Source organism: Doryrhamphus excisus, linkage group LG6 (assembly GCF_037039965.1).
Source record: "Doryrhamphus excisus strain RoL-2023G ecotype Guam linkage group LG6, RoL_Dexc_Guam_v1.1, whole genome shotgun sequence".
NCBI lineage: Eukaryota > Metazoa > Chordata > Actinopteri > Syngnathiformes > Syngnathidae > Doryrhamphus > Doryrhamphus excisus.
This window is the reverse complement of record NC_136362.1, coordinates 19,329,063-19,352,805: the sequence shown is the minus strand read 5'-3', so window position 1 is coordinate 19,352,805 and position 23,743 is coordinate 19,329,063. Positions and strand designations below refer to the sequence as shown.

The following is a 23,743-nucleotide window of genomic DNA, read 5'->3' as shown; positions in this document are numbered from 1 at the left end:
GTGTCTTTCAGAGCTGTCTTTTCACTCAAAGGAGTCGTGTGTTGGCACAGCCACAAAGCTATTTATTAGCCCTGCGAGAAGGGAGGTCATGGGCTTTCCATTTGTGTGTACACGAGTGTCTTTGTGCATATGAGTGTGTGCGTGTAAAGCTACTGTTGGAATGGTTCTTGCTGAAGTTTTTATTGGCGGAACAAAACTTTCCAAGACAATATGCGTCTAGTGTTTGCCCTGTGGAGCTTAGTTAACATGCTCCCTTCTTTCCTTCTTACAGTACATTCCACTCCGTCTATGTATCTGAGCATTTTACAACCTGTCTGTCTGCATGTCATCTAACCACCTACCTACCTTGTCTGTCGACCTACCTACACTCTAAAACAGGGGTCTCAAACTCAATTTACCTGGGGTCCACCGGAGCTAGGTTCTGGGTGAAGCCGGGCCGCATCAGGTTTTCAAAAAAACAAAAAAACAAAACGCATTTATTAAAAACTGGAAAAAATCAATAAAAAAACTATCTTCAATGCTTTTGCTTCTGCTATACCCTACACTTTTTCAGTACTTTGGTTCCGGTTTTCCACACCAAAATATCTGATAAAACATTCCACTGTTCTCAAATATCTTAATTTGTATTTTTCTATACACAAAATAAGATAAAAAAAAACAAATTAAGCATAAAGACAATAAATCAATCAATCAGTAATAAATAAGTAAAATAATAATAAAACAGCAAATAAGAAAAACATAAGAAACCACATACAGTTGGTAGAGAAATTATTTTTTTCAGATTCAAATGTAAAGTATTAACAGTTATTTAACCTTTAACATGAACATTAATGAAACTTAATAATTTGACCCAATTAGCAAGTTAGCATCGTACTCAGTTCCATCTGGGAGCAGCGTGGTAACTTTAACAACATGTTTGATGAGATGCTTTATCTTGACGTGTATTTTCCCTTTTATTCCAAATCATTTCCTGCATTTATTTGTACTCAGCGTCATAAGCCTTTAGCTTCATTGCTAATCCAAAGCAAAACAGGGGTGGGGTAACAGGGTAGGGTAACAGTATGGGCGGGGCAAAATCATGTTAATTGTGTCCGGTGTGCACACAGCTTTAAGCTGTCATTTCAACATTAAACTTTGGTATCAAACTAGCGTCTCGCAGGCTGCATTTGACCCGTGGGCCGCGAGTTTGTCTCTCCCGCCCTCAGTCTGCTACTTTCCTAGCTTCCTTTCTGTCTGTCCATCCTCCATCTACCTAAATACCAAACTATCCAAATGTCTGTATGTTTTACCCTCCCTCTCAGTTTGCCGACATATTGTACCTTTCCATTTGTCTATCCATCCCTTCCTCCATGCGTCTACATGCCTATACCTACCCCATCTGTCTTTCCATTCGTCCTACATTATACTTTCCTTATGCCCACCTTCCTGTCTGTCTATTTATCTGACAAATGAGCTATTGAGTTTAGCTCATGGTTGCAGTTACTCACATCCTGCAGGATGTTTCTCTTCTGTCTGGGAAACCCTCCTGAGTCATGCTGACATCTATACTTAGCAACCATTTCATACTTTCACTGCGACATAAGGGGCAATTTTACTAATCCCGGCATTCCAAACAAGGAAAGAACTAAGGACGGTAAAACTGAAACTGATATAATTTCTCATTTTTAAAAAGTATCACTTAACTGATCTCGGATAACTTAATATTAGTGGTTGATGATAACCCTTTCCCTGATTTCACTCATGTTGCGTCCTGAAGCTGCATAGCATTGAACATAGTCATGTGTCATAACATCACCATGATGTCACTTCCCTTAACAAGCCCCTTTTAGCCGGATGGGGATTTCTGGCTTACGTCTTATTACATAATTAGATGTCTATTTTTGATTGCAGACTGGTTGAGCAATATACTGTACTCTTTGACTAATTTGGCAACGTTGTTGTTCCAGTTTTTTCCACTAGATGGCAGCACGACTCTAGCATAGATGAAACCAAATACTGTGCAGTATTCCAGCTTTGAATTACGCAGTTCTTCAGTTTTACTTGTGTCTAAAATATATATGCATAAATAAAAATGTATATAAATGCAATGACATGTCAGGAAGTAGTCACACGACGTATTGTCCTTTCTGTGCTGTGTGAAGCAATGAAGCCCTCAAGTTCCCATCCATCCATCCATCCATCCATTTTCTATACCACTTGACTGGTCGCCAGCCAATCACAGGGCACATATAGACAAACAACCATTCACACTCACATTCATACCTATGGACAATTTGGAGTCGCCAATTAACCTAGCATGTTTTTGGAATGTGGGAGGAAACCAGGGTACCTGGAGAAAACCCACGCATGCACGGGAAGAACATGCAAATTCTACACAGGAGGAAATCAAACCTGGGTCTCCTAGCTAGTGAGTGTAATTGATGTAAGGCGGTTTTATTGGGCAACAAAGTCAGCAACAGGTGGTGACACAAATGCAAGTGATGACCCTGAATTGTAATCTGAGCAATTATGTTCATTGAGTTACTTAAAATGTCAGTTTCATTTGTTTATTGTTCGTATTGTTTGTTTATTGAATCATACAAATTGTTGTTGCAACGGCAACAGACTCATCAGTTAGTTTTTACACAGAAACACCACTTATTCATTTCACGTAGGCAGCAGTGGAAGTAGAATAAAAAGAAATACGTATAATTATTTGTGTGTGCGTTCATGGTATTATGTCATTACTCTTACTGACGTAGGCTGTGTGAAGTTAAAATAGAAGCACAGCAGCTTGTCAACTATGTTACAGATGAAACCTCCGCACATATTTTGGAAAATGAACCTTGGCTCAAATTTCTGCTTTACTTCAGGCTGGGTTTTTGCAGTTAAATTCCAGATGCATTTACAGTTTTAATCCACAGACGTATGATGTAATCACTGATGCGCCAGAGGCTGCATCCAAACCCTTTTTATTGTGGATTTGTGTCTCTTCTTTAATCTATTCATATCCAGTGTCAGTGCTCTATTTACGCAGTGTTCTATTCTGGTAACATACACAGTGGGCAAGGGCTCACACACTGACAAATACACAAACACACTGGGTTTACCTCTGTGATCAGCATATAACAGAAAGAGGGATAAGAGGACAATATTGATGCTATTATAGAGAATTATGGCATCAGGCCAACAACAGAACTACCATATTTTACAGATATAAGTCACACTCAGGGGTCTCAAACTCAATTTACTTGGGGGCCACTGGAGCTAGGGTCTGGGTGAGACTGGGCCGCATCAGGTTTTCAAAAAAAACAAAAAAAAAAAAAAACGCATTTATTAAAAACACATTTTTTTTTAAAACTTCGCTTTGGTTCCAATTTTCCACAATAAAAGCTCTGATAAAACATTCCACTGTTCTCAAATATCTTAATTTTTATTTTTCTACACAAAATAATATTTTTTTTCAGATTAAAATGAACAAAGTATTATTAGAGCCCTGTAGACATGACAAAACACGACTATAGTCACATTTATACTCTTTTTATTTACAACATATTGCGCAACTGCAGGGTCTTGAGACACATGCTAACTCGCAAACTAGAGAGCTAGCGACCTAAACGGTAGCCTTCAAGTTCTTTCCTTTCAACTTAAATAGCCAAAAACTTACCACTTCCACACGGATAGGGAGGATAACTATTAACAGTTATTTAACCTTTAACATGAACATTAATCAAATGTAATAATTTTTTCTGGGTACATGATACCATACAGCATCCATATCAAACGTGCGCGGGCCGCACTAACATTACTTTCATATCAAGGCGGGGGCCTCAAACTAGTGTCCTGCGGGCCACATTTGGCCCTGGTTTGGCTAGTCCTGTGACTTATACGCCAGAGTGACTTATATATGTTTGATTTCCACACTGACAGCCACGAGATGGCGCTCTAGGCTTGTGTGCTAGTATGTGCTGACTCCTTTACCACTGCTGCTGCTGTTTATACAGAACAGTGACAATAAAGCAGTGTGACAGAGATTCGGACTATTTTCCCTTCAAGTATTTTGAGTCAAGATATGCTATGAAGTTCAGATTGCTATGTATTACAACCCAAAATAGCCTGAAAAAGTCCAAAAGACTAAAGGTTTACTTACTAATACTTTTGCAATATGTGTACAACTGGACATTGGTGTACAGTTTGACACCAACCGGTGACTGTATCAACAGGAAGCAGGAGATGCTGCTGCATGCAGTGAGACATAACAAAACAAAGTTAACAGGAAATCAGTGACTTGTAGCAGCAAGTCTGAGCGAAATTCACAACATTGTGGTTTTTATATTTTTCTGATGTATTTCCAACAAGATTGTGTCCTTTGATCTTGGGTATTTCCAATTAACGCTTCATATTTTACTATCGATATATGTGGTATCCAGTTAGTGAATGGGAGTTTTTTTTCTTTGTCACATCACAGGTCGCTTTTTTGTTGAAATACACAAGATATCTTTCTGGCTATTATACTGCAGGGTAGTCTTGTATCAAAGTAATGCTGAAAACAGGAATTATTATTATTGCACACTCAGCATCTGGTGCAATAATGTGATGTTGCGACTACAAAGGAGTGTCAAATCTGCATGCTGTGTTGAATATATTTATATTTTAGATTTGCAGTGGATTACAAGAGGCTGCAATACCCTCATGCTTATCTTAGCCTACATCCTCTTCATCCTCTTCTACACTTTCCTCTCTAAACTGTGATTATATAACACAGTGCACTGTAATTTTGTCGGAGGCTTGTGTACAATAGCATTAAGGAGCTTTTACAGTTGCCCATTGGGGGATGGTTCAGCCTGCCCGCGTGTTGGAACTGTTCTGTCCAAAATTACTGTACTGTCTTTACAATTCACCATCTGAAAAAAATGTCTGTTAATGACAGAAAATAATTGAGAAGCACTGACATAAGCTAAGCTACCTGAACAAAAGATCCACATATCAAGCAAGTCAATGCGATATCTAATAATATATAATTAATAACTAATTTATTTTATTTTCAGAAAATGGCAAGGACAGATAAACAACAATCTGAAGGCCGGAAATGGCCCGCAAGCCGTACTTTGGACACCCCTGCTGTATACTAATTTAAAACAGCACCCTTGGTTGGGAGAACCTCCAGGATTTATTTGCCATTGTGAGAACTCAGATCTACAAAAGTTGTTTACCAGTTTTCAACCACACAAGAATGCGATGGTTCTTCCCACCAAATGAGTGTCTTTTTCCTTTTTACTTCATGTCCGCTCATAAAACCTCATCCTGCTGTTGAAGTCCCTCTCATACAGTATTTTGGGAACTACAAAGCCAGGAAGGTATTGCGGATTACCATGACCTGGGTGACTACAAATATAGTACACAGACACTCTCAAAGGTTACTCTTGATGGAGTTTTTATATATAGTAGATCGACATACGGCCAGCCACATGTTGTAGAGCAGGGGTCTCAAACACGCGGCCCGCGGGCCAAATGTGGCCCGCAGGACACTAGTTTGAGGCCCCCGCCTTGATATGAAAGTTTAATGTTAGTGCGGCCCGCGCAAGTTTGATATGGATGCTGTATGGTATCATGTACCCAGAAAAAATTATTACGTTTGATTAATGTTCATGTTAAAGGTTAAACAACTGTTAATAGTTATCCTCCCTATCCGTGTGGAAGTGGTAAGTTTTTGGCTATTTAAGTTTAAAGGAAATAACTTGAAGGCTACCGTTTAGGTCGCTAGCTCTCTAGTTTGCGAGTTAGCATGTGTCTCAAGACCCTGCATTTGCGAAATATGTTGTAAATAAAAAGAGTATAAATGTGACTATAGTCGTGTTTTGTCATGTCTACAGGGCTCTAATAATGCTTTGTTCATTTTAATCTGAAAAAAATAATTTGTCTACCCAGCAACTATATGTGGTTTCTTAAGTTTTTATTATTTGCCATTTTATTATTATTACTATATTTATTTATTACTGATTGATTGATTTTCTTAATTCTTGATTTGTTTATTTATTTTTCATCTTATTTTGTGTAGAAAAATAAAAAGTAAGATATTTGAGAACAGTGGAATGTTTTATCAGAGCTTTTCTTGTAGAAAATTGGAACCAAAGCGAAGTTTAAAATTTTTTTTTTTTTCTTTTTTTTTTTGAAAACCTGATGCGGCCCAGTCTCACCCAGACCCTAGATCCAGTGGCCCCCAAGTAAATTGAGTTTGAGACCCCTGTTGTAGAGTAAAAGACACCACCACATGTTAGCTATACCTGACCACAGTGACACCACACAGGAGGTAGCTTGACTTCCTCTGCGTCATTCACAGCAACTAGCCAAACCCACGCAGAAGATCAAAATTCAAGTGTGTCGTCATGTTCCATTATAGGAATATTTTTGTGTTATGAAATTATTACAAAGTAGGCTTGAAAGATGCTGGTTTGACAGTAGCAAATGAAGGTGAATTCCCAGAGTCACAGCGTCGATTATGATAGTTATATATCGACTGACAACCGGTTAAAAACCACAAAGATAGTGAACGATATGTTTCTTGCTTCGGTACCGTGCAGTCTCTTTAAAGTAATAACGCAGGAAGATGAGATAATAATAATAACACACACACACACTATGTAGCAATCACCTCAAAGCCTGAAGCAGCCTTTGCAAACCGCCCACAGCGACTCTCAGAAGTCTCTTTGTGTCTTTCCTTCCCACTCATTTTCCTTTTCCTTTACCCTGCACAGCCATCCCTCTGGTTCCCTTCCTCCATCTTTAGTTACGGCTCATCCTTCTATAAAACCACATCCTGTAAATAAATGACGTGCTTCCGGCAGCCACAAATAAGACTAAACATGCAGTCTTTTAAATGGGGTGGTATTATTCAGCTGGTAAAAGAAGCCATGTTACATTTATAGAGGGAAAGTGTGTTTGGGTTGAGTCGTTAAGGCGATGTAGTTCCTTAAGAAGTTCCTTAAGAATACCACCTTAATACCCTTGCAACTATAAATTGGTAGAGGTACCTAGGCTAATCATACATAAATATAGAGGTAATATAATATAGAGGGCTAATAAATTGACAATAAAAGCACAAACACTGCACATTTCAGAAAGTAACAGATGCAATGATACAGCACTCTACAAGAAGCAATGAAGTCTGTAAAATTAAATAATAAAAAAAATTAAAAATTGTTAACTATAATGATGAAAATGGTAATATTAATGATGATTATAATGATGGAAATAATGATAAAGATTATAACAATAATGATAATAATGATAATAACAATAATAATATTACAATGATAATAACAGGGGAAAACAAGACAGTGGCATGAACATGATTATATCTTGCAAAAAGGGGTAGGCATTTATAAGCTTTTGCTTCACCCTACTCCTTTTGGGCAGATGTAAATAATGGAGAGTTGTATTTTAATTGGTGTGGGAAATGCACTGTGGTGTTTCGTGTATTTGCCCAAAGAAATATAATTTTTAAAAAAAAGTAATCAATGGAAGAATGATTAATGGCGAGCCAAATCATGAACTAGAATGCCCTGTCTGCTGGAATCTACTCTTTACTTTTTATGCAAAACACATCAATGGTGGGACAAAATCAATCACGAATCAGGTTAAGAAAAAGAAATTCACCTGGAAAACATTTTGGTAATAATACTTGTTGTGCTCATTACTTGTTGTCAGTCAGATGGAATTGCCCAAAAGTGTGATTGACTGTGATGATAATGCTTTTATTTTGAGCAGCGTATGACTCTTTCTACCCAACCGGGCAGACATTATGTATGCTTGATTACGTGCAGTACCTCCATAATCACAGAGAACCTCTTTGTTTTCCCCATAAAACCATTTACATAACACTAAAGAATGAGCCTAAATCTCCACTCCTCTTTCGTCATATTGCCCTACTTTTGCATTGTTTGCATTGTTTTGCACAGAGATACCTCGGTTTTTGGTATTATGTTCCAATGGATCAGTCAAAAATCGAACTGTACAAAAAAAAGTGTAAATTCAGTTCTACACACAAAAAATAAACACAAAACATATTTTATAACAGACAATCATAGTTTTACATGCAGAAAACATTGCAAAATACAAAGTCATTAATTTTCATCCAATCACAGGGCACATATAGACAAACAACCATTCACACTCACATTCATACCTATGGACAATTTTTATCCATTGTTTTTTGGAAAACCCACGCATGCACGGGGAGAACATGCAAACTCCACACAGAGATGGCCGAGGGTGGAATTGAACCATGGTCTCTGAGCTGCGAGGTCTGCGCGCTAACCACATAAACGACAAATGAAATAGATAAATACATATTTTCAATAGTGTTTCTTGCAACTTTGTTTGTTATGCATATTATGATTGCATTTTATTTGAGCTTTTTTCCATTTCTGTTTTGACTGAGCACACTGCAGTAGTACTTAAATGGACATAGGGACTCAAATCTAACAATCTCAATCAGGCTCATTTGTCTTAATATGAAGTATTCCATAAGCCATACAAGATGTACCACACATATGCAAAGTTCTCCTGTGTCTGGAAATTCATTCTAATACTAGCTAATACTAGCTATTTCCCTTCCTGTGTTTCCTTATTATGATGAATTATTCACTCACTCAAAACCAAAAGTAGAGTAGCTTTGAAATGTGATGCATCTAATTAGTCTGATCAAAGACCAGGATACAAGCTCACATTTTAATGATACTGATGAATCCTTCTAGGTGCCGTATTAAGTGAAATAAGACATGAAGGAGCTGAGGCGCACACATCTGGCAACTTGCCTTCAGCAACCCAGGCCATGCTAGTGCATGTTAAACAAGGGGGACATACATGAGGCATGTCTGCATTTAAAAAAAAAAAAAAAAAAAAAACAGCCGTCACCCTCAACAGAGTGGCAAGGAGCGCGAGAGAGAAAAGAGCAGAGATTAGCCACGTGAAAAGAAGCTTGCCCCTCCCCTTCCACGCACACGCAGGCCTGACCTTTGAAGGAAAGCGACAGATGGGTCTTCTTCTGTGTCCAGGTCTATGGTGACAGCTGCCCAGGATACGGGAAGGTGAAATGGGGAGGGTGTGTGCGGGTTGGGGTTAGTTGGTGGTGCAAAGAGACAATCAAGAGGTCAGACATTCCCTATTGGAAAGAATAAAAGAATGCGTGGATGTATAGAAAAGGACACACGCGCCCAATCGGACTTTCACGTCATCGTATACATATTCATAAAAATTTTCTGTTGTTCTGCTGTTTTAATTTTGTTGGTACATCTGCCTCCCTCCGTGATCCTTCATCTGTTGTCCGTCTATTCAGTTTTTCTTATCCCAAATGAAGTCCATCAGATCCAAGAGCGGATGTGTCACAGCACATAAAGTCCCCATGAATCATTGCAACACAAAGATAAAAGTTCCTCTTGATGTACAGTTCCATCCTGTCTTGTAGCCCCCCGTTATGTGAGGGGGATTCCTCCTCTCCATTTTGGACATGTCAGAGCATGTTTCCAAGGAAAAAAAGAGGAATAAAGACAGATGAGGAATGTTGGTGATGTGAATTTCCCACATCCCCGGTCATTGTTTTCTTATTCTACAACATACTTTAGTGTTTTGTACATCTCTACCCCTAACTCAATTTTAACCGTAAATGTTAGCCCTATCCAGGACCAATGATTACGCTAAAACCAAACGTTCATTAATGGTGTAGAAATCCTCCCCCTGAGGACTCTAAGTGGGTTTTGAATAGAGGATAAGGGAATCTTAAAGAACCATATTATAGAATGAGAACTAGATTATTTATTCCTGACAACAATACCTAATACAGACGTCCGGGCTTATCTGCAGTCCCTGTATACCTACAAGTAAGCGGGTCTTATGACAGCGCAGCTGCAAAAAAGCACCCTTCCTTTCCCTGCCCGGTCTTTTATACACTCAGGGCTGGAGTCCTGAGGCTGGAGTCCTGGACCAATCAGCTTTCACCACTGCCCTTGGTTGAACCGGTTTCATGGTGTTTCTACTTTCGTTTCTTTCCTTTGCAGGGGCACCAAGGCATCTTTCCTTTGCAGGGGCATCAGGGCGTCTGGAATATTCTGCTTTTCCTTTGTTGCAAAGCAAGCTGTCATATGCGTACTCGATGTTTCCACCTTAACTGTCAGATGTCACATTAGTCCTCTTTTTTGTGTGTGGGTGCGTGTATCCTTTATATAAAGTATCCTTTGTATTTGTGAGGCTATGTGTTTGCTTTTATCTTTAGCTAGCAAAATTGAGCAAATACCTTCAATGGACAGCTCCATTTCTAAAACAAACCAGACACAAACCAGACATCTTCCATCTCGTTTTAGTCTGAATAGCCCATTTTGCAGGAAATGAACGATTCCCAATCCCTCTGGGCCATCTTTTAATGCACAGTAACTAGCAATTTGATTGCTGTCATTGCTCAATTAAATGAACATATGGAGTCTACCACTTCCCTGTATACCTTCTGTGTAACACATTTCACTGATCTCAGGCAGTCAAGCTGTAAATATTGATCGGCCTTGATCCAGTGAGAACTCCTCTAGGCTTGTCCCGACCTACCACTCAATATCAGTTCCAGTGTAGTGATAGCGGTGCGTACAAAGAGGAGTCTCATTTGTACGTGCTTTGAAGAATCTCTTCACATCAAGAGTGGAAAAATCCCCATGGAGGACTTTAGTGTATATTTTAAAAAGGTGTTAAACAGTAAATGCTGGGGTTCATATAAACACAGGGACTGCAACTGAAAAATGCACACATTTAAATATTAGTCAATGCCAACTACACCTGAACACATTTAAATGAAACTTTGATGGCTGTGCCTTCCAGCACATGCCTTGTGCTGGAAGACACGGCCATCCCAGTGAGAGTTGACATTGTAAGTGTTGTCATTGTGGAATGGAATGGAATGGCCTTTATTGTCATTATACAAGATGTACAACGAGATTGGAGAGCTTCTCCTTTCAGTGCAGTAGTCAAGTTTAAAAAAAGTATATAAAAGTAGAGTAAAAAAAGACAATTTAGCAAGATATATACAAGATATATACAAGATATGTACAAGATATCCAAAATATACACATAGTATTGCACAGGAGCATATGCAGGAGCAGACATATTGTATCTATGCTGCTGTTGTTGATGGAAGTAGCATAAGCTCCCGGTCTAGTATGTGAAATCAATACGCTTAGGAAACAGGTTTCTCTAAAATACGTCAAGGTACTGTAAGGATTACTTGTTATCATCGGTGTACTTGTTAATGCATGATCACAGCATGTATATGAAATGATAAGATGGCTTTGTAACAATGATGTGCATTGTTAGCTAGCTCATAGTAAGTTGTTTTTTTTTGTTGGAAATGGAAATAAAAGTGTGTTCATGTTTCACATAAGGATTGTGGAAGATGGGGAAAATTCCAAAAAAAAGCAGCTCCCCTTTAACTGGCAAGTGACGCCTTTGGCAGTTCTTTGGATGATTTTGTGACCCCTTGGATGAGTCACCGCTGCACTTTTGGGGTAATTTTGGTGCACCAGCCACTCCCGTGTTTGTAACCTCTTCCAGAATGACAGAGCTCAATTAATCTCAGTGATGTTTTAACAGTGGGCGGCACGGCGGTCAAGTGGTTAGCGTGCAGACCTCACAGCTAGGAGACCAGGGTTCAATTCCACCCTCGCCCATCTCTGTGTGGAGTTTGCATGTTCTTTGGGTACTCCGATTTCCTCCCACATTCCAAAAACATGCTAGGTTAATTGGCAACTCCAAATTGAATGTGAGTGTGAATGGTTGTTTGTCTATATGTGCCCTGTGATTGGCTGGCCACCAGTCCAGGGTGTACCCCGCCTCTCGCCCCAAAGACAGCTGGGATAGGCTCCAGCGACCCTCGTGAGGAAAAGCGGTAGAAAATGAATGAATGAATGTTTTAACAGGTGCACAATCACTTTTTCACACAGGATCATGGAGGTTTGGATTTAACGTTTCACTTAAAAACCGCCCTTTGTGTTCAGTTGTGTTGTCATTGAGTAATATTTACATTAGTTCGATGATCTTGAAACATTAAAGTGTGACAGGTATGCAAAAATATAAGAAATAAAGAAAGAGGAAAACACTTTTTCACACTATTGTAGTATGTTCACCCGTTGACATTCACCATACATACTGTATATACAAACACAGCTCTTCATCTTTCTGTGGGGACAATTGGGGTCAGTGTCTGTGCAGAGAGTCACACTTTTATTGGACCAATTAGCACAAGATGGCCGACCAACAGGTGGATATTTGCTGAGCTGACTAAAACACAGTCTCTAATGTGCATGTCATCAAAATGTCAGTGGTTTGTCCTTGTTTCAGCCCTCTACATAATGCCATGCATTCTTCTTGTGTGGTCCTGCACACAAACACACATCCAAAAACCATCACCTTCTTTTGTGTCATTAGTGAGCCATCAAATTAATCAATCTTTTTAGTTGCTTTGTCTTCATTCTTAATTATATTGTGTTTAGTCCTATGAACTAAACTATGAACTTTGTACAAAGGCACCCAATCTCTGCAGTAACAGCTGGTTTGGTTGCACATCAACACATTCCTGTGCCCCCCCTCCCCCCTTTCCGATCTTGTCTTCCTCTCTGGGACAGGCATGCTATTAGGACAGGTGTGGGTCTACTGCCTCCCCACTCGAACAGCCGGGACTGGGATTTCAATAATCTTATTCTGTGGAGCTGAATAGGAACCAGTATAGGGGCCCCTTTCTATGTTGCGCCTCCGGGTTGACAGATGAGCAGCCGTGTCTTTGTGCCGAGTCGAGGGGCCCTGAATCACTTAGCTGAGGACAGGAGGTGGGGTTAAGGGGTATTGTGTGGTGGTGTAATCACCAAAGCCTGATTCTTAATGAAATTAGCGGTTAGGCTGAAATCGTGGCAGTCGTTGATGCTTAAGGTCAAGTGTGGAGTCGGTTCCTGCTGCATTGCATTGACATTTAGACTTTTAGTCATTCTTTTTATTTATTTTGATATTTTCACACTTACTATGCAACTACATAAAAGTGTGTCTGTATCAGTGAGGGGGTTGAGGGGTTGACGCCACCTGCTGAGGTTTCCACACTGGGCCAAAGCTGATCCTTTATTCTATTATAAACAGGCCTCTAAACGGATTTCCAAACACTGACTGCTGGGGGTCATAAGAATATCAATGCATGGCTCGTGCGACGGCTGCTGTTGCTGCAGCACAACCCCCAATGCAAACATTAGGCATCACATCCAAAGTTTTTATCGCCTCATTTAAATAGTAAACACTCAGTTGGGCTGTTGATGTTAAGCATAATGCTAGAAACATGTTCATATTTAAATGTTACAAGAAAAGTTTTTTCACAAGGTTAAATTAGCAGAAACAGCTACATCATTACATAACACCTATAATACAATAAGTTACTGTGAAACAAACCACTGAAACTGTTTATGATTTTATGGTCTGGACAATAAAAGCTAATTTCCTGATGCACTGCATAGTTGTGGTTATATAAAATAACACAATTTCATTAAACAAATAATAAATTAGGGATATGCACAAGAGCCAAGCGCCAAATATTGAACATTGCAAATGTGTGAGCTTTTCTTGCATACTGTCAGAGTAGAGTGAAGGCCATTAAGGCAAAGAAGAAAAGAGAAAGTCATCTTCCTTTTGTGTTACACCACGTTGTCATTTTAGATCATGATCTTTATTCTAAACAGCATGGCCTAACACAGATATTTTAATAAAACTTGAGTGATGACTAGTTGCCAAATAATAATTCACTGAATGGAGGCTAACAGGTACCACTAACTAAAAGACGACTATAGTCACATTTATATTCTTTTTATTTACAACATATTGCGCAACTGCAGGGTCTTGAGACACATGCTAACTCGCAAACTAGAGAGCTAGCGACCTAAACGGTAGCTTTCAAGTTATTTCCTTTAAACTTAAATAGCCAAAAACTTACCACTTCCACACGGATAGGGAGGATAACTATTAACAGTTATTTAACCTTTAACATGAACATTAATCAAACGTAATAATTTTTTCTGGGTACATGATACCATACAGCATCCATATCAAACCTGCGCGGGCTGCACTAACATTAAACTTTCATATCAAGGCGGGGGCCTCAAACTAGTGTCCTGTGGGCTACATTTGGCCCGCGGGCCGCGTGTTTGAGACCCCTGGTTTAGGCGTTTCAGCTCTTTAACATCAGCCACCCTCTTTTTAAAAGGGACCAAAAGTAATTGGGCAATTCGACAAAAGGCTATTTCATAGGCAGGTTTGGGAAAATCATTCATTATATCAATATAAATTAAGCAGATATAAGGCCTGGAATTGATCCGAGGTGTGGTGTTTGCATTCAGAAGACAACATGCGGGCAAAGGAGCTCTCAATGCAGGTGAACCAAGCCATCCTTAGGTTGTGAGAACAGAAAAAACCCACCCACAAAAAATCTACAGTTTGGTACATACTGAGAAAGAAAGCAGGCGCTGGTCAACTCAAAAGACCCGGACGTCCACGGAAGACAATTGTGGTAGATGATGGCAGAATCATTTCCATGGTGAAGAGAAAACCCTTCACAACAGCCAGTGACGTGAACACCACTCTCCAGGAGGTAGGAATATCAATACCCAAGTCTACCATAAAGTAAAGTAAATACAGAGGGTTCACTGCAACTCATAAGTCTGAAGAATAGAAAGGGTAGATTGGACATTGCTGAGAAAGATCTAAAAAAGCCAGAATGTTTCTGGAAGAACATTCCTTGGACAGATGAAACCAAGATCAATCTCTACCAAAATGATGGCAAGAAAGAAGTATGGCGAAAGCTTGGAACAGTTTATGATCCAAAGCACACTACATCCATGGTAAAACACAGGGGAGGCAGTGTGATGGCTTGGGCCTGCATGGTCACTGGTGTTTATTCATAATGTGACACAGGACAGAAGAAGCCGGATGAATTCTGCGGTGTTTCGAGATATTCTATCTGCTCAGATCCAGTCAAATTCAGTCAAATTGATTGGGTGGGGTTCATAATACAGACGCACAATGACCCAAAACATACAGCAAAAGCAACCCAGGAGTTTATTAAAGCAAAGAAGTGGAATATTCTTGAATGGTCAAGTGAGTCATCTGATCTCAACCTAATGGAGCATACATTTCATTTGTTAAAGACTGAACTTAGGACAGAAAGGCCCACAAACAAACAGCAAATGAAAGCTGCTGCAGTATGGTCCTGTCAGAGCATTCAAATGGAGGAAACCCCAGCAAAGGTTTCAAACAAGTATTAGAAATGAACCTTTAGTTTTCAGTTATTAATTTGTCCAATTACTTTTGAGCCCCTGAAATGAAGGGAAAAAGCTGCTTTAATTCCTGGCATTTTTATGCAATCTTTTTCTTCAACCCGCTGAATTAAAGCTGAAAGTCTGCACTTGAACTACATCTGAACTGTGTCATTTCAAATACATGGTGGTAGTGTACAGTTCCAAAATTAGAAAAACTTTGTGTCCGTCCAAATATATATGGATCTAACTGTATCGCCCTTGCCTCAAACCAACTCATTTTCCCCTTCTCAACCAAACTACATCAGGGAACTTTACAAAAACTCAAGTTTTATTGACTCACAGGTGCCTGTTTTTGGTGAGTGACTGGAATGAATCCATTCACTTCACTGTGTGATGCCTATTAGAACTCCAGTCACTCAAAGGAATCAAGTTTCCCATCACAAGAGAAAGTGATACCAATTTATTTTTAGAAACAGTAACATGATCTGTGAAAGAACCCATTATGTTTTAGTGCTAGATTAGATTAGAGATTAGATTAGATAGAACTTCATTGAACCCTTGGGTATGCCTTCAGGGAAATTAAGCTTCCAATAACAGCAAGAATGTAAGCAGTACACAGGACAATAGTGCCAATAGCAGCAATAATAAAATATGCATAAAAAAACAACTATGAAAATACTAATTCATTCATTCATTTTCTACCGCTTTTCCTCACGAGGGTCGCGGGGGTGCTGGAGTCTATCCCAGCTGTCTTCGGGCGTAAGGCGGGGTACACCCTGGACTGGTCATCAGCCAATCACAGGGCACATATAGACAAACAACCATTCACACTCACATTCATACCTATGGACGATTTGGAGTCGCTAATTAGCCTAGCATGTTTTTGGAATGTGGGAGGAAACCTACACAATAATACCTACCAAGGGTATTAACCCACACCAAGCTAAAACTCTAACTTCAAACAAGTCATTTGTCTTATTTTATTACTATACTGGGTAATGCAAGTGTAAAAGTGACTATAGGGGTGCTATTTCATGTCTGGGGGGCTCTAGTAATGTAAAAAAAATAGGTAAACAAGTTTTCATTCATTCATTTTCTACGTAAGGCGGGGTACACCCTGGACTGGTCGCCAGCCAATCACAGGGCACATATAGACAAACAACCATTCACACTCACATTCATACCTATGGACAATTTGGAGTCGCCAATTAACCTAGCATGTTTTTTGGAATGTGGGAAGAAAAGCAGCATGAAAATACAAATTAAAAAATATATTCATAATAATCAAAGACAAATTCTTGAATATTGGTGTTGTCTTCATTCAGCAGCTAACTTGTAATGAGCGCTTCACACTAATGCCGCACTTCATTCAACAGGAGATTGAAGAAGCAAGAAAACGGGCCGCTGCAGCAAAATAGAGACTGCGGAGTATAGTACCGCAGTATCCAGAGGCAAAGGCACAGCAACACTCATCCATTTCAATGAACAATTCATAAATCTTAGTGACAAAATTCTGGCACGCACAACTGGGAACCTATGAATTTGTTGCTCATCCAAATTCGGAATGTTTGACCTTGTCTTGGGAATTCTATTATATTAATATATGCAAGCTATTTCCCTTGTTTCTGAAAGGACGACGCATGTTTGAATGACTTGATACTAGAATGGACAAGATGACAGAGCACAGATGTGTGGCATAACCTTGTTGCGCCGGCGGGTCTGACGTCACTGCAAGCCCTCTCCTTTGTGTCTTGTCTCCACGTCTCACCTTCTGCTTGGTATTCTGTACTCGAAGGCTCTCTTCCCATTTTGAGTCAGCTATAGTAGCAAGGCAGAGTGAAGTAGGGAGAAAAGAATGCAGGTAAAATAACAAGCAAGGCAGAAAAATACTAAAAATGGACCTCTGGGAGCTACCTGCTTGGATGAGTGATTAGATTTGATATTTTTCCCCATCTGCCTCCGTCTTCTTCCCACTCGTATTCCCAGATGAGCTTCTTCTTTGCCTTACTATCATACTCTCCTCCTCCATCATTCATGCAGTTCTCTGCACTCTCTGCTTCTTGACAAGCGTGCAAACAGGCAGCAGGCTCACCGAGAAAAAAAAAATTCATTTTAAATGAGATTTCATCAACCTCTGTGAAGCGATGGCATGTTCCTCTGATGCAACTCCAAGGCAGTAAATTAATGTAAGAATGCAAGGCCTGAAATCAGTGCTCTCTCTACTGCAGACAGACAAGCTGTGTATTTACAAGAAGTGCTGTAATATAGGCCATCGCTAATAACATTTTTGCTGCTACAAAAGAAATAATACAAATTACAAGCATGTCCACTACTGATTTGGTGGTTTAGGTGAACATTACAATTCAGTAATAATAAGCAAAATAAATAATTTGAAATAATACACAATGTATTAGAATTTGAAATCCTCTGTCAAACATCATTGTTTACACCAGGGGTCTCAAACTCAATTTACTTGGGGGCCACTGGAGCTCGGGTCTGGGTGAGACTGGGCCGCATCAGTTTAAAAAAAAAAAAAAAAACCCAAAAAACACATTTATTAAAAACAATTAAAAAAAAAAAAAAATCTTTGCTTTGGTTCCGGGCGGCACGGCGGTCTAGTGGTTAGCGAGCAGACTTCACAGCTAGGAGACCAGGGTTCAATTCCACCCTCGGGCATCTCTGTGTGGAGTTTGCATGTTCTCCCCGTGCATGCGTGGGTTTTCGCCGGGTACTCCGGTTTCCTCCCACATTCCAAAAACACGCTAGGTTAATTGGCGACTCCAAATTGTCCATAGGTATGAATGTAAGTGTGAATGGTTGTTTGTCTATATGTGCCCTGTGATTGGCTGGCCACCAGTCCAGAGTGTACCCCGCCTCTCGCCCGAAGACAGCTGGGATAGGCTCCAGCACCCCTGCGACCCTCGTGAGAAAAAGCGGTAGAAAATGAATGAATGAATGCTTTGGTTCCAATTTTCTACAATAAAAGCTCTGATAAAACATTCCACTTTTCTCAAATATCTTACTTTTTATTTTTCTACACAAAATAAGATGAAAAATAAATAAACAAATCAAGAATAAAGAAAATCAATCAGTAATAAATAAATAAATATTATAATAATAATAATAAAACAGCAAATAATAAAAACTTAAGAAACCACATATAGTTGGTGGGTAGACAAATTATTTTTTTCAGATTAAAATGAACAAAGCATTATTAGAGCCCTGTAGACATGACAAAACACAACTATAGTCACATTTATACTACTAATTATTTTCAACATATTGTGCAACTGCAGGGTCTTGAGACACATGCTAACTCGCAAACTAGAGAGCTAGTGACCTAAACGGTAGCCTTCAAGTTATTTCCTTTAAACTTAAATAGCCAAAAACTTACCACTTCCACACGGATAGGGAGGATAACTATTAACAGTTATTTAACCTTTAACATGAACATTATTCAAACATAATAATTTTTTCTGGGTACATGATACCATACAGCATCCATATCAAACTTGCGCGGGCCGCACTAACATTAAACTTTCATATCAAGGCGGGGGCCTCAAACTCATGTCCTGCGGGCCACATTTGGCCCGCGGGCCGTGTGTTTGAGACCCCTGGTTTACACCATCATTTCTGAGTGAAGAGCACCCAGGTTGGGAAAGAATAAATGTATTGACATTCATGATTCATTCATTCTAATTTCATCCCGCATTGATCTTCTGTGACTACTGGGTACATGACGTTCTTCTTCTTGAGCATATATTGATTACATGTCTGCTAATCCAAATAGACCATCGATCCAAGCAGGCTGTTTGGCTGATTTGATGTGCATTTAATAAAGATTTTGGACAAGAGGAAAATGATGACGAATTCTGCAAACAAGAAGAATTGCAGATTATATATAAACATATCACATTCAGATGTGGAGTGATACATGGTGGGATGGGCTGACATCCTCAATAGATATAAGGTGTTGCTGTGCCATGTCACGGCAGTGATGTCATTTCATCAATTTAGTTAGCGCTGACAATAGTGTCTATAGTAGAGTACTATAAGCACTGCTAACACTGGGCTAACACAGACGTTCATTTTTGTTTCTTACGCAAAGCATGCACAGAAATAGAAAACTAGAAAAACAGATCTGTATCATTTTCTACCATCTTTCATTGACACAACAATCGCAGCAGCTGTCGCAGCTGGATATCCACTTTCCATTCTCATACCCCGCTCAGGATATCACTCCTCTTATGTGTGCGTGGAGCTGAGCCAGATAAAAGACAGGCTGCTTCCCTAACGCAGTGGCTGAAAACCCACTAGTTGAGAATCACTCACACACTCACAACATTTCCACTTCAAAACCTCCAGCCAGCATCACACGTTTGCTTGTGGTAGAGTGAGGAGTTCACACCGGCCTATGTATAAATACATCGTTAGCCCTGCGTGAGGCCAGAGAGGTGTCAATACAAACACATCACATACAAAACACAGTAAAAACACACACCTTCTGTTGTGGTAATAAAACAGTATGGGGTCCAATGCAGCAGGAATCTTGTCTACAGGGTCAAAAAAAAACCCCATTTCATATGTCTATATGTCTATATACACTCCAACATAAGATAAGATAATAATCAGAGTACATAATCAGTTAGACAGTACAAAATACACAATATAGAAAAATAAACAATATCAACAACTCAAATATTAACAAAATCAACAGTTTTACAAAGAGTTATATACAGTATGCAGATAATATGACACGAGAGGAACCATATGACCAGCCTATACACTATGAGATCTTGCTAGTGAGTTAATATGAGGCATTATAGAAATACTTCACATAGAACTTAATATAGAACTCAACATGACTCGCAGAAGTAATTGTCATAAGTCTAAATGAGCCTTGGAAAGCGGACTTTCACGATGAATTTATACAATGCATACTTTGTTTTTCTATATTTTGTTGTTTCACATAGTTCTGTCTGTGTGTCCGTGTATGCCTTGTGTATTACATCGTTTTCACCCAATGATCCGTTCCCGTCTGGATGCAACTATTTACTAACCCGGCACAGTGTAGATGCCATAGTTTCTGGAAAACACATCAAATTGGGGGAGAAGAGTGAAGAGAGAAGCAGCTGAGAAAGCATTAGGAGTACTTAACAATAGAACTAAATGGGCCACATATATTGCAATCAGATTGATATTGTTTATTCAAAATGAGCTAAGTGAAGGAGGAAGATGAACAAAAAGTGCAGTGGGTGACTCACATCAGTGTGTGATTAGGGAGTTGAAGCATTACCATGGTAACATATCCTAACATATCCTGTCATGTGCTAATGGCTCACATCTCTGTGTGTATGTGTTTATGTGTTAGTGGGTGGAAGGTGATAGTGAAGCAAAAGTGGCAATGGAAACAAAAAAATAATTACACGTTAGGACAGCAGAAGGGGGGGGAAAGAACATAGCAGGTACATAGGTACATAGGTACAAATTATGCGTGTCATGTGTTAACCCGAATGTAAGACTGTATGGTTTTTTTACGTTAGAAAACAGTCTGAACAAGATAGTTCGTCTTATATTCAGGTCAGTCAGAGCTTTTCTTTCTGTCACTTACACACACCACTGACCTGGACAGATGCATCTGTGACACAGAGACGCACAATACAATAGAAACCATGTATCAGCGACAACAACATAACATTAAGGGGCAGAGGAGGATGTGCTATGTGCTAATAGGCATCTTCCTTAAGTACGTCTAATCTAATTTCCTTTATGCTGCATTTATGCATAACGTACTGAATGAGCTCTGTTTATAATTTCACTGATTTAATTAGTCTGGAGTTCCATATATTACACTTTACTTTGTTCATATGTGAATGTTTCCGCCACATACCAGAACAGAATTGAATTGAATTATAATTATTATTATAATTATATTATTATTATATAACAATTATATTATGTTATATAATAATAATTATAATAATTATTATAATATAATTATATAATAATAATAATAATAATAATAATAATAATAATAATAATAATAATAATAATAATAATAGTATTATTACTGATTTAGTCAGGAGTTCCATACATTACACCTTACTTTGTTCATATGTGAATGTTTCCGCCACATACCACAACAGAATTGAATTATTATTATTATTATTATTATATAATTATAATTATATTATAATTATAATAATAATATAATTATTATTACCATTATTAATAATAATAATCACTACTAGTAATAATATTAATTAAAAATAATAATAATTATTATTATTAATTATTATTATTAATGTTAATATTATAATAATGGAAGGTGAGTAATATACCTGAAGAGGTAAACATGAGAGAATCATTGGAAATCTTATCTTTTTTTCCAATTTCAACCCTCATAACTTCAATGGAATAATAATAATAAAATAATATTATATAAATATAATAATAATAAAATATAATAATAATAATAGTTATTATTATTATTATTATTATATAATATTATGTTGTTATTATTATTCCATTGAAGTTATGAGGGTTGAAATTGAATAATATAAAATATAATAATAATAATAGTTATTATTATTATTATTATATAATATTATGTTATTATTATTATTCCATTCCCTCAAGTTATGAGGGTTGAAATTGGATGCTCTCATGTTTACCTCCTCAGGTATATTACTCACCTTCCAGTGAGCAAGTACAGTCACATGGACGTGTTGATGCTCCTTATCTTGCTTCTCAGCTAGAGTGATCCTGTCAGCAAGCATACCTTACGCCTGCAGGTATAAAACATTTATACCGTCAGCACGTGTGATCTCGGCATTGCCACGGTGGTGCACACATCACAGCTGTTTCGACTTCTATGAATCGTTACACACACAATGAGTGGGCGGCGTTATTTGGGGTAATAAACTACAGTTATCATTAACAACGGCTCTTTGAGGAAGTAGCTGACACCACACATCTCACTAGTATAACCATGAGACTCTCAAAAAAAGTGTTGGGAGTGTTGACATTTTTCAGTGCTCAGCACAGACTGATACCAATAACTCCCTTTATCTCAACTCAAGGTTATTCTGCAACTCTTTTACAGAAATCCCTATCGCCATGGTTGTTACGACGAAGGCTGTGGAAAAACAACAGCCATGTACTTCTCCGCTTTTCACTTCATCAACGTGGTAACCATGGCGCTCACAGAGGTCCCTCAGTAGCTGTGTTATGTAATCTATTGTTTGTGCAAGACTCTTGTCCGGTTCCATGAAAACCTCAGCAACAAGCATTGACTGACTGAAAAATACATAGTTCATTTGCACAGCTGTGATGGATTAGTCAGTTATTCAACTGCATGTGCTTGGAAATAATTCATAATTTACACCTTTTTTTTAGGTTTTTTTTGTTTGGTTTTTTTTTAGCATCTGCAGAGATTTCACGTATGCTAGCCACATTCTGGCTAGTTGCATGGTCACCAAATGCTTGCTGTTATAAGCAACATGCTAACTACAGGATTACTGAGACTCAATTTGCACACTTCCGTACTTACCCTTAGCATTTCCAGTGCATTCCGAACGCACTCATTGTCCAGCACACCTCTTAAGGTGGCTACTTGCTAGCTAGCCAAATGTCACATTGTCACATGTTTGCTCCATGCTCACCAAATCTTCGCTGCATTTTTGCCATACGATCGGTACTTATTAGCCACCTTCAAGCCAAAAGTCAGTTCTGTGACTGTATTGCCCTCCACCACCTTGGAGGGGTTGTATGCCTTGAAAATCCTGTGGTACAGAATGAGGAAGACAATCCACGATGACTTGACATATATTCACCCTCAGGATTTATTCTTCCTCTCAAAATAACAACACTTCAGATATCATAAGATGATTACATCAACAATTACCAATTTGCTTCCAGACACATTTCACATTTTTCACTTAGCCTGCTTCATGCTATTAACTGTACATTAAAGCTGGCTAGCATTAGCCATTTCGCTTATGTTCAAATGCTCTACAACACATTTTGTAACAAACATTTGGCAGTCGGCTGTTTGCTCTAGCAACTTTCTAAACTCTTTACAGTCGTTAAAATGTAAATTATCTCTACTTTGTACTAACCTGTGGTACAGAATATGGAAGACAATCCACGATGACTTGACGGATATTCACCCTCAGGATTTATTCTTCCTCTGTCGTTTTGTCACCTACTCTATACCACCCTCGCTGCTAGCACCCCCTAGTGGACCTTGTGGTATTACAGCCAAACGGCAACAATGGAGATTTGGTTATTTTAGAAACATTCATTCATTCATTTTCTACCGCTTTTTCCTCACGAGGGTCGCGGGGGGTGCTGGAGCCTATCCCAGCTGTCCTCAGGGTGTCCAGGTACACCCTGGACTGATCGCCAGCCAATCACAGGGCACATATAGACAAACAACC

The 23,743-nt window shown here is 38.8% G+C and overlaps 1 protein-coding gene across 1 annotated transcript in view; it reads right to left on the bottom strand.

Annotated features, from left to right (window-relative positions):
- eif2b3 (eukaryotic translation initiation factor 2B, subunit 3 gamma) overlaps positions 1–22,019 on the bottom strand; it is a 71,297-nt gene extending 49,278 nt beyond the window's left edge. Inside the window, exon 1 of the mRNA XM_078791621.1 lies at positions 21,998–22,019. The gene's annotated coding sequence lies outside the window, so the exon portion shown is untranslated. The remainder of the gene's footprint in view (positions 1–21,997) is intronic.
- Positions 22,020–23,743: the final 1,724 nt, after the last annotated feature.